We start from the raw sequence: 7,500 nt of genomic DNA, 5'->3' as shown, positions 1-7,500 counted from the left end.
GAAGCACAAATCAATGTGCTTAGCAATAGCCTTCATTCTATGTATATGCCTGCTTATTAGGGCTTTCGGGCCGCCCCGCAAGTGGCATTTTTACAAAGTCAGCTTATTGCCCCCAACAATCTGGGTCCTCATTTTACCTACCTCAGAAGGATGGAAGACTGAGTCAACCTTCAGCCTGGTGGGACTCGAACCTGCACTAATTGTAGGCAGCTGGTGTTACTTAAGGAGGCATTAGCCCACTGCTCCACCAAGGAGAACATAATAAAGAGAACATGATTCAAACTCACTTTAAAAAATGTGGATGCTCTGAAGGCTGCACAACTGTGCAATACTACATGCAAAATCCCACAGTCACTGTGACATTTCTAGCAACCCAGAAATGGAATTGATTTACTTTATATATATGAAATATTTATATTCCATCTCCTAATAGTAAAATTGTATTTCCAAAACAGAGATAGGGACAAATAAAGGTTCTTCTCCATTATCTCTACATGAAGGTCAGGTACAAGGAAATCAAGTTCATAAAGTAGTATGCATGTCAAGGTGTTCTAGGATGGGGAAATGACCAAACAGCATTTTAAAAAAACATGTAGGGAAAAAAAGTACCTTTGTGTATGCCCCAATGCGTAAGATATAATTATTTACATTTCTACTTGTAATCATTTTCTAATGTATTTTTGTAAAGTATGTTTTGATTGGAAGTTGTCTACAGTTGGTTATAAGATGGGCAGCTACATAAATGTTATAAAAAAATAAATGGCAAATGAGTGAATTAAACCAATGAGAAATGGACACATTTCACTAGGCATGTTAATAAATATTGTAGCTACTGGAATCTATTCCTGTGGGACAAATTAATGATCATTGCTGAATAAGCTTTTTTCTTACTTACGGGCATGGAATCATTATATTAAAACACAGACATGATTTCATTTCCTAAGAAAACAGAAAAAGAGTTCCAAGGGCACTGAAGATTCAGTAGCTATAGATGCAAACATATGGATTTTACCTGCACAGGTTATTTGTTAAATTTATTTGTCGACTATCTTGATGTGGTGCTACTCTAGCACCTTATAACAATAAAAAGGAAACAGTGCAAAGAGTGTAAACAGAACAAAAGTAAAATAATAGAACAATAAGATGAACAATGAAAAAGAACACAATGGAATACAACAATATGATAACCAAAAGGATGGATAGGTAGAGAGTAGAGAGTACGGTTAGGCTTATAAGGACAAAGACAGAGAAATGTATGTGAGATTGTCTCCTCTAAAAGAGAAATGCATCACCACACAAACAAAAAGAGACATAGGTTTACATAAAAACTGCACATACTAATTTAAATATGTAACTACATCTACATATCATACTTACTATAAATAAAATATATCTTGTCATACTGGGGAAGAACTTTGTTGTCCGGGTACATTAGATCTCGATTAGTACAGTTAGTGAATCCCATGGAATGGTTGCATTAGCCAAATTTGACTAAGTACTGAAATGATATTTTCATGAAAAATGAAGTAATGGGCTCAACTCCAATGGAAGTAGACCGTGAAAATCTTAAAATATAATTTTATGTGTATATTAATGAAATCTTATAGGAAATGATAAAAAAACATATTTATAATTAAATGTATGGCTAACAAAATCACAGTGTTAAATTTGTACTGTTTTCCTCTGACAGAATCTTTTTGTTCTCCATTTTGCACACATGAAGATCAGCAGTATCTAAAACCCAAATGCAACTTCACATGTGCTTGGCTTAATTGCACGCACACTAGCTTTGTGTTAACTGAATTTTGGGTCATATTAAAGGTGACCTGGTATCAATTGGCACTAATTTTAATATTACATTAGGAGAACTCATACAGTCTTGACCTATGTATATTTACAGTTAATGGGCAACATTAAGGCTCTTCCTTGTTCTTCATATTTAAAGAGAATTGGGTTGTTGAGCTCTTTAGTTGTTATTTATGACCCCTTAGATGCCTGTTTATTTATTTATTTACGGTATTTATTTATTTTATTTTAATTCCATTTATATCCCGCCCTTCTCCGAAGACTCGGGGCGGCTTACAAGCTTAGCAGTAGTCTTCATTCTATGTATATGCCTGCTTATTAGGGCTTTTGCCCCCCCCCCAAGCGGCATTATTACAAAGTCAGCTTATTGCCCCCAACAATCTGGGTCCTCATTTTACCTACCTCGGAAGGATGGAAGGCTGAGTCAACCTTGAGCCTGGTGGGATACGAACCTGCACTAATTGCAGGCAGCTGGTGTTACTTAAGGAGGCATTAGCCCACTGCTCCACCAAGGCTCTTGTTAAAAGTTCTATGAAAATTTGGTTTGTTGGCATAATAGTGAACTGCATTTTTTTACTATTTACACACCTGCCAAAAGATATTTTTGTTTTTCAACATTATCACTGGGTGTTTACCATGGTCATACTAACTTTTTAAAAGCCCATCTTTAAAACAGAATATGCTTCAAGCAGAATATGGTGCTCCATATAATAGTGCACAGAGCCATCCTGTTTCAAGAAATATTGTGGGGTTTTTTTGAAGCACAAGAAGAAATTCAAGAGAAGAAAGTGGAGAACCTTTGTACAAATGTAGATAAAGGTGTCACAGATGCTGTAACAACATTTTTAGGAGTAAATGTCACATTTAAAACACTAATCCTAATCCTAACTCTATCCTATACATTAAAATGGTATGCTTTAGAGAGCAGGAGCCCATAACTTGCACAATAATCTGTGAACAACAGCATATATTGTAAGGAATAGTACGTCATATGAATTATGCAATTATAATTATAGAGTCCCAAAGAAAATCTTGATGACAAGGAGTTCCAAGTAGGATTCTACAAACACTGCCATGTGCAAGGAAACAAAACAGCAACCACACAACTCCTAAATGGAAATTTGGGTTTGTTTGTTTTAAATAAATGGTACCTTGTTATTTTAAAAGTATAAACATGCTTATGAACTTCGTTAAAAAATGTTTTGAGTAAAACATGGACAATCTTGTTTTGTTTCTCAATTGCTTTAAAATAATGTGAGCTGATAAAATAATTTTAAAACATTAAAAAATAAACATTTCTTTAGAAATATGACCCAGTAAACTGAGTGTAGTCTACTCCAAAGAAAGAGAGTAACTACAGCTAGTTAAAGGCCAGTTTAGGAAATGTTGTTGAATTTCCAAGAGGCACAAAAAAGATGTATGGCAAAGGTAGAGTTGCTAGAGAAGCAGTGGATATTTAAGACCTTTTCTTTCAAAGCCACAGCGAAAGCTTTCTGCAAACCGCACATTTGACACTTTTTCTGCCCTCTTGCTTGATTTTGATTTTTTTTAGCAATGAAATTTGTTTCAGATTCCCATAGAATGTAAGGAGCCAGTGGGGTGGCTCTTCTTCCGTTTGCCTTGAGACCGGTCAATATGTCAAATAGGACTTCAGAAACAGAAAGAAAACAGAAGGAAAGAAGGGTTGAGGAAATAGTAACAGCAGGATAAATTATACACAGGACTTTATGAATGCTATTTCCCTTGGAAGAAGTCGGCAAATGTGGAAGTAGGCCAAGATAATACAAAGTTGCAAGTTTAGAGACCCTAATGAGAATTTGCCAAATGATGGTTTCTGCTATCACCATAGATATATGACCTTTTGGCAACCTCACTGAGGCAAAAAGAGATGAACTGGAGATGATTGCTTGGAACCCATTGCTTGGAACCAATCAATTATTTATTTGGCTTTCGGTATCTTGTAATTGTAGAACAGTCAGATGTTATTTAATATTTAAATTTTACCACCAACCCTCAATCCCACCCAAATAGGTCACAAATTCTCTTCAAAGTTGCAGAACATCTGAGGGCTCTACCTCATGCCTCCCAGCAAACCTTTGCTCACCCTATGCCAGGGGTGTCAAACTCAATTTCATTGACGGCCGCATCAGCATTGCGGTTGCCCTCAGGGGGCCGGGTGGGTGTGGCCTGGGTGGGCATGGCCTACTGGGTGGGCATGGCTAAAGTGCGTATGGCCTACTGGGTGGGCGTGGCCAGCTCTACATCGTTCGCATCAAGGGTGCCTATGGGGGCCTGGGCAGGAGTGGGACAGATCTGAGGGTCTCTGGCAGGAGGAGGGTCTGTGGGCCAGGGCCAAGGCAGTGGGGGCCATTCCCTCACTGTTTCCAGGATGGCTTCGTGGGCTGCATGTAACCACTTCACGGGCCGGATCCGGCCCCCGGGCCTTGTGTTTGACATGTCTGCCCTATGCTATGGGATGAATACAGAGAGTAATTAGCACACACTCTTAATCCTTTAACTCAATTTCACAATACCTGTAAAAATGGTCTGGTTTATTTTCCCAGCTTATACAAATGGCACTGACAAAATTCTTGCCTCTTCCATTGTGCTAGCTAGGGAATTCTGGGGGCTGGTCCACAAATCTTCAAGTTGTCAAGATTGAGAAACACTGCTATATTCTGATAAATGGCCAGATATATGTACCCAGATATGTATTTGTATAGATATAAACAAATATATAGATATATACAAATATATTTGCACATATTTTTGTTTTATATTTTATGTGACCTGAAAGCAAAGGAATAATTGTTACTTTACTACTGGAGATGTGGCAGTTTGGGAGCAAGACATTGTTTGAATCCTGCTGTTTTTAACTCAACTAGTTGGTTTCAGAGACAACTGCTCATGATGTTTCCTGTTTGTTCTCAATGTTTTAGAGCCAACTGAAATGAAAGCAATGGTTTCAGATTGCTTTCAGAAGGATTCTGGGAGTGGAAATTAAAGAAAAAAAAGTACAGCATAGAAAAATTTGGGCTATTATTGCATTTGATTCTTTCTCAGCCTTAAGTTAATTTATTCACAGAAGTGATGCTAACAAGCATCTGATCGTGAAAGTGATCTCTTCAGCTCAGACGGCTGAAGTCTTTGGGACAGGACCCACATAGGGACACATCAACAAGACTCCACAAAGTATTGAGAGGGAAAGCAGACTCATTCCTATACAGATTCCAGAGTGGCTTTGCAGTCCCCCAAACCACTTTCTTTCTTTTTAAAGGGCCTTAGCTCCCCAATTTCTAGTGTCTGGAAAAACAGCATTAATATTTAACTAAAATTAGCAGACAGAAAAAGAGGGGAGATCACTTAATTTTATTTTATTTATTTTATTTTAATTCCATTTATATCCCGCCCTTCTCCGAAGACTCAGGGCGGCTTACAAGCTTAGCAGTAGCAGTAGCCTTCATTCTATGTATATGCCTGCTTATTAGGGCTTTCACACACACACCCAAGCGGCATTATTACAAAGTCAGCTTAATTGCCCCCAACAATCTGGGTCCTCATTTTACCTACCTCGGAAGGATGGAAGGCTGAGTCAACCTTGAGCCTGGTGGGATGCGAACCTGCACTAATTGCAGGCAGCTGGTGTTACTTAAGGAGGCATTAGGCCACTGCGCCACCAAGGCTCATTGGAGGTTATCAATGTCAATTGTCTAGCAAATACCATTGAGATATTCCAAACCATGGCTAGCTTCGGTGAAGCCAAAGGATATATCTTACCACCACTACCCCACTCCTTCTGCAAAACCAGTTATGGTGGAGTGATCACTGAAGATGTCATGCACATTCACAAAAGCTTTCAAGCAGTCTGAAAAAAAGGAAAGGAAGTGGAAAGAAAAATCAGTAAACAAAAAAATGGACTGCATTTTGCAAAGAGCAGAATAAACTCCAGGGAGCATATCTGCTTATTGCTTACACTTGGGCAATACCAAAACCAAGCCCTTTAATAATTCCATAACAAGTTGCTCAAGAGTCACATACAGTTCTCAAAGACCTATGCAATTCCTAGACCCTCTCTAAAACTTGTCACTAAATTGGTAATATTTAATACAATATCAAGGAGGAAATGCTTAAATATTTGGAGAACAGTCCTATTGACAATGCATAAATGAATTCAATTTAATTTACATTCAAATTAATTCATACTGAGTTTTGTCCTGCTTTTACATGTTGCTGAGTGCTGACACTGGAAAGCAACGTAACCCTCAATCTATGAAAAGCTGTTTTGCTTCATCTTTCCCAGCCTGGTACTTTCCAGGCTTACTTTACCCACTACATCTGGAAGGCAACAAGCACGTGAACCAGTTACATCAAGCTAGTCCTTATCATTTTGTTTCTCTCCTGACTAATAAACTGTTTGTTGAGAGGTCTATAATAAATTGCTGCAGATATGATTAAACTGTGCTTTTCCAGGGCTCTAAGGTGATAAAGCACAGCTTGCCAAAGTGTATTTTCTTTTTAATAACTCCTAGGGAATTGTTCACACGGAGCAGCTGTACTTGTACATACTGTTTTGTTACATTTCAAGTGCTGGAAGAGGAACACCTAGTTTCCTTTCTTAGCAGTGTTACCTGGGATTTCACATGAGGTTCTCTCAAATTTGTATAGATCATCACAGATCAAGTTTATATCATTGCCTCCATTAAAAGAAAAAAAAAAGATGAAGGGAAGCCCAAGGTCGTTATGTAAATTTGCAAAAAGGACATCAAAGAGCTCAAATTCCCCAAACTCTTATCTGCTGAGGCCAGGATTTTCCCCCCTCTATGATTATTCTGCCCTTCAAAAGATTCAGGTTCAGATTAAAGACAAAATGTTAAGGATGTACAGCTTATTATATACTTATGCTTTTCAGAGTCCATTGGACAAGCCAATAAATTAAAATGAACGAACATTCTTTCTCAGCCATCTTTCACCTGATTTAAGTAGGATCTACCATCCAGCAATTGCATTTATGATTCCAACCCAAATATCTGAGCCAAACTGAATATGCTAAATTTCTATTATTTTAAGATTAAAATATAGTTTTTATAAATGCAACTTTCATTTCTGTACTTAATGCTTAAAAGATAGGTCATACTTACAGTAGAAAGTGAGAGAATATAAAGGACCCAGTGTACAAAAAAAAAGATAGGTGACTTGGAATACACACATACACTTCTTCCAATTTCTCAGTCCTGCTAAAGGGATTATGATTATCTCATTTTAAAAGAGCTGCTTGCTAAACTCAGTGTTCCCAATAATAATCTGAAGATTTGATGGATTTCTTTCCTGCTTGGCACACATAGGTGCTTGGATTCCTGGCATACTAACAGATTGTCAAATTTTTTAACTGAGCAACAGCTTGGCAAATTTAGATGACATACTTTGCAGGGGTTGAGGCAAGGTGACTAAAATGAATTCAGGATAAACTGACAAGGTTATATCAGGTGTTTTGGTTCAGCATATTCATTAAATTTGTTCATATAGCACATATAAAAAAGATCACTGTTTAGAAGGCATGTTCAGTTGTTACTTATATACACTTTCAGAACTGACCACAGCAAATTGTGGCTACATTTTGAATGCAAGCATTAAGATTTTGTAGCAAATTAATGTAATTATTTAAACAGATTGCCAATTATCTCTTTGGGCTGCTGC

At 37.5% G+C, this 7,500-nt stretch overlaps 2 long non-coding RNA genes across 2 annotated transcripts in view; both read right to left on the bottom strand.

The window, feature by feature from the left end:
- LOC310640274 overlaps positions 1-7,500 on the bottom strand; it is a 367,510-nt gene that overhangs the window by 251,310 nt on the left and 108,700 nt on the right. The window lies entirely within an intron of this gene.
- Positions 1-7,500, bottom strand: part of LOC310640272 — a 9,280-nt gene that overhangs the window by 1,171 nt on the left and 609 nt on the right. The window contains exons 2-3 of the long non-coding RNA XR_014492512.1: positions 5,584-5,671; positions 1,378-1,565 (exon numbers count right to left, since the gene is read on the bottom strand). This is a non-coding gene — a long non-coding RNA (uncharacterized lncRNA). The remainder of the gene's footprint in view (positions 1-1,377; positions 1,566-5,583; positions 5,672-7,500) is intronic.

This window comes from Vipera ursinii, assembly GCF_947247035.1.
Source record: "Vipera ursinii genome assembly, chromosome: 4".
In the NCBI taxonomy this organism is placed as follows: Eukaryota; Metazoa; Chordata; class Lepidosauria; order Squamata; family Viperidae; genus Vipera; species Vipera ursinii.
The sequence above is the reverse complement of the archived record's forward strand: the minus strand, read 5'-3'. Positions and strand labels throughout refer to the sequence as shown.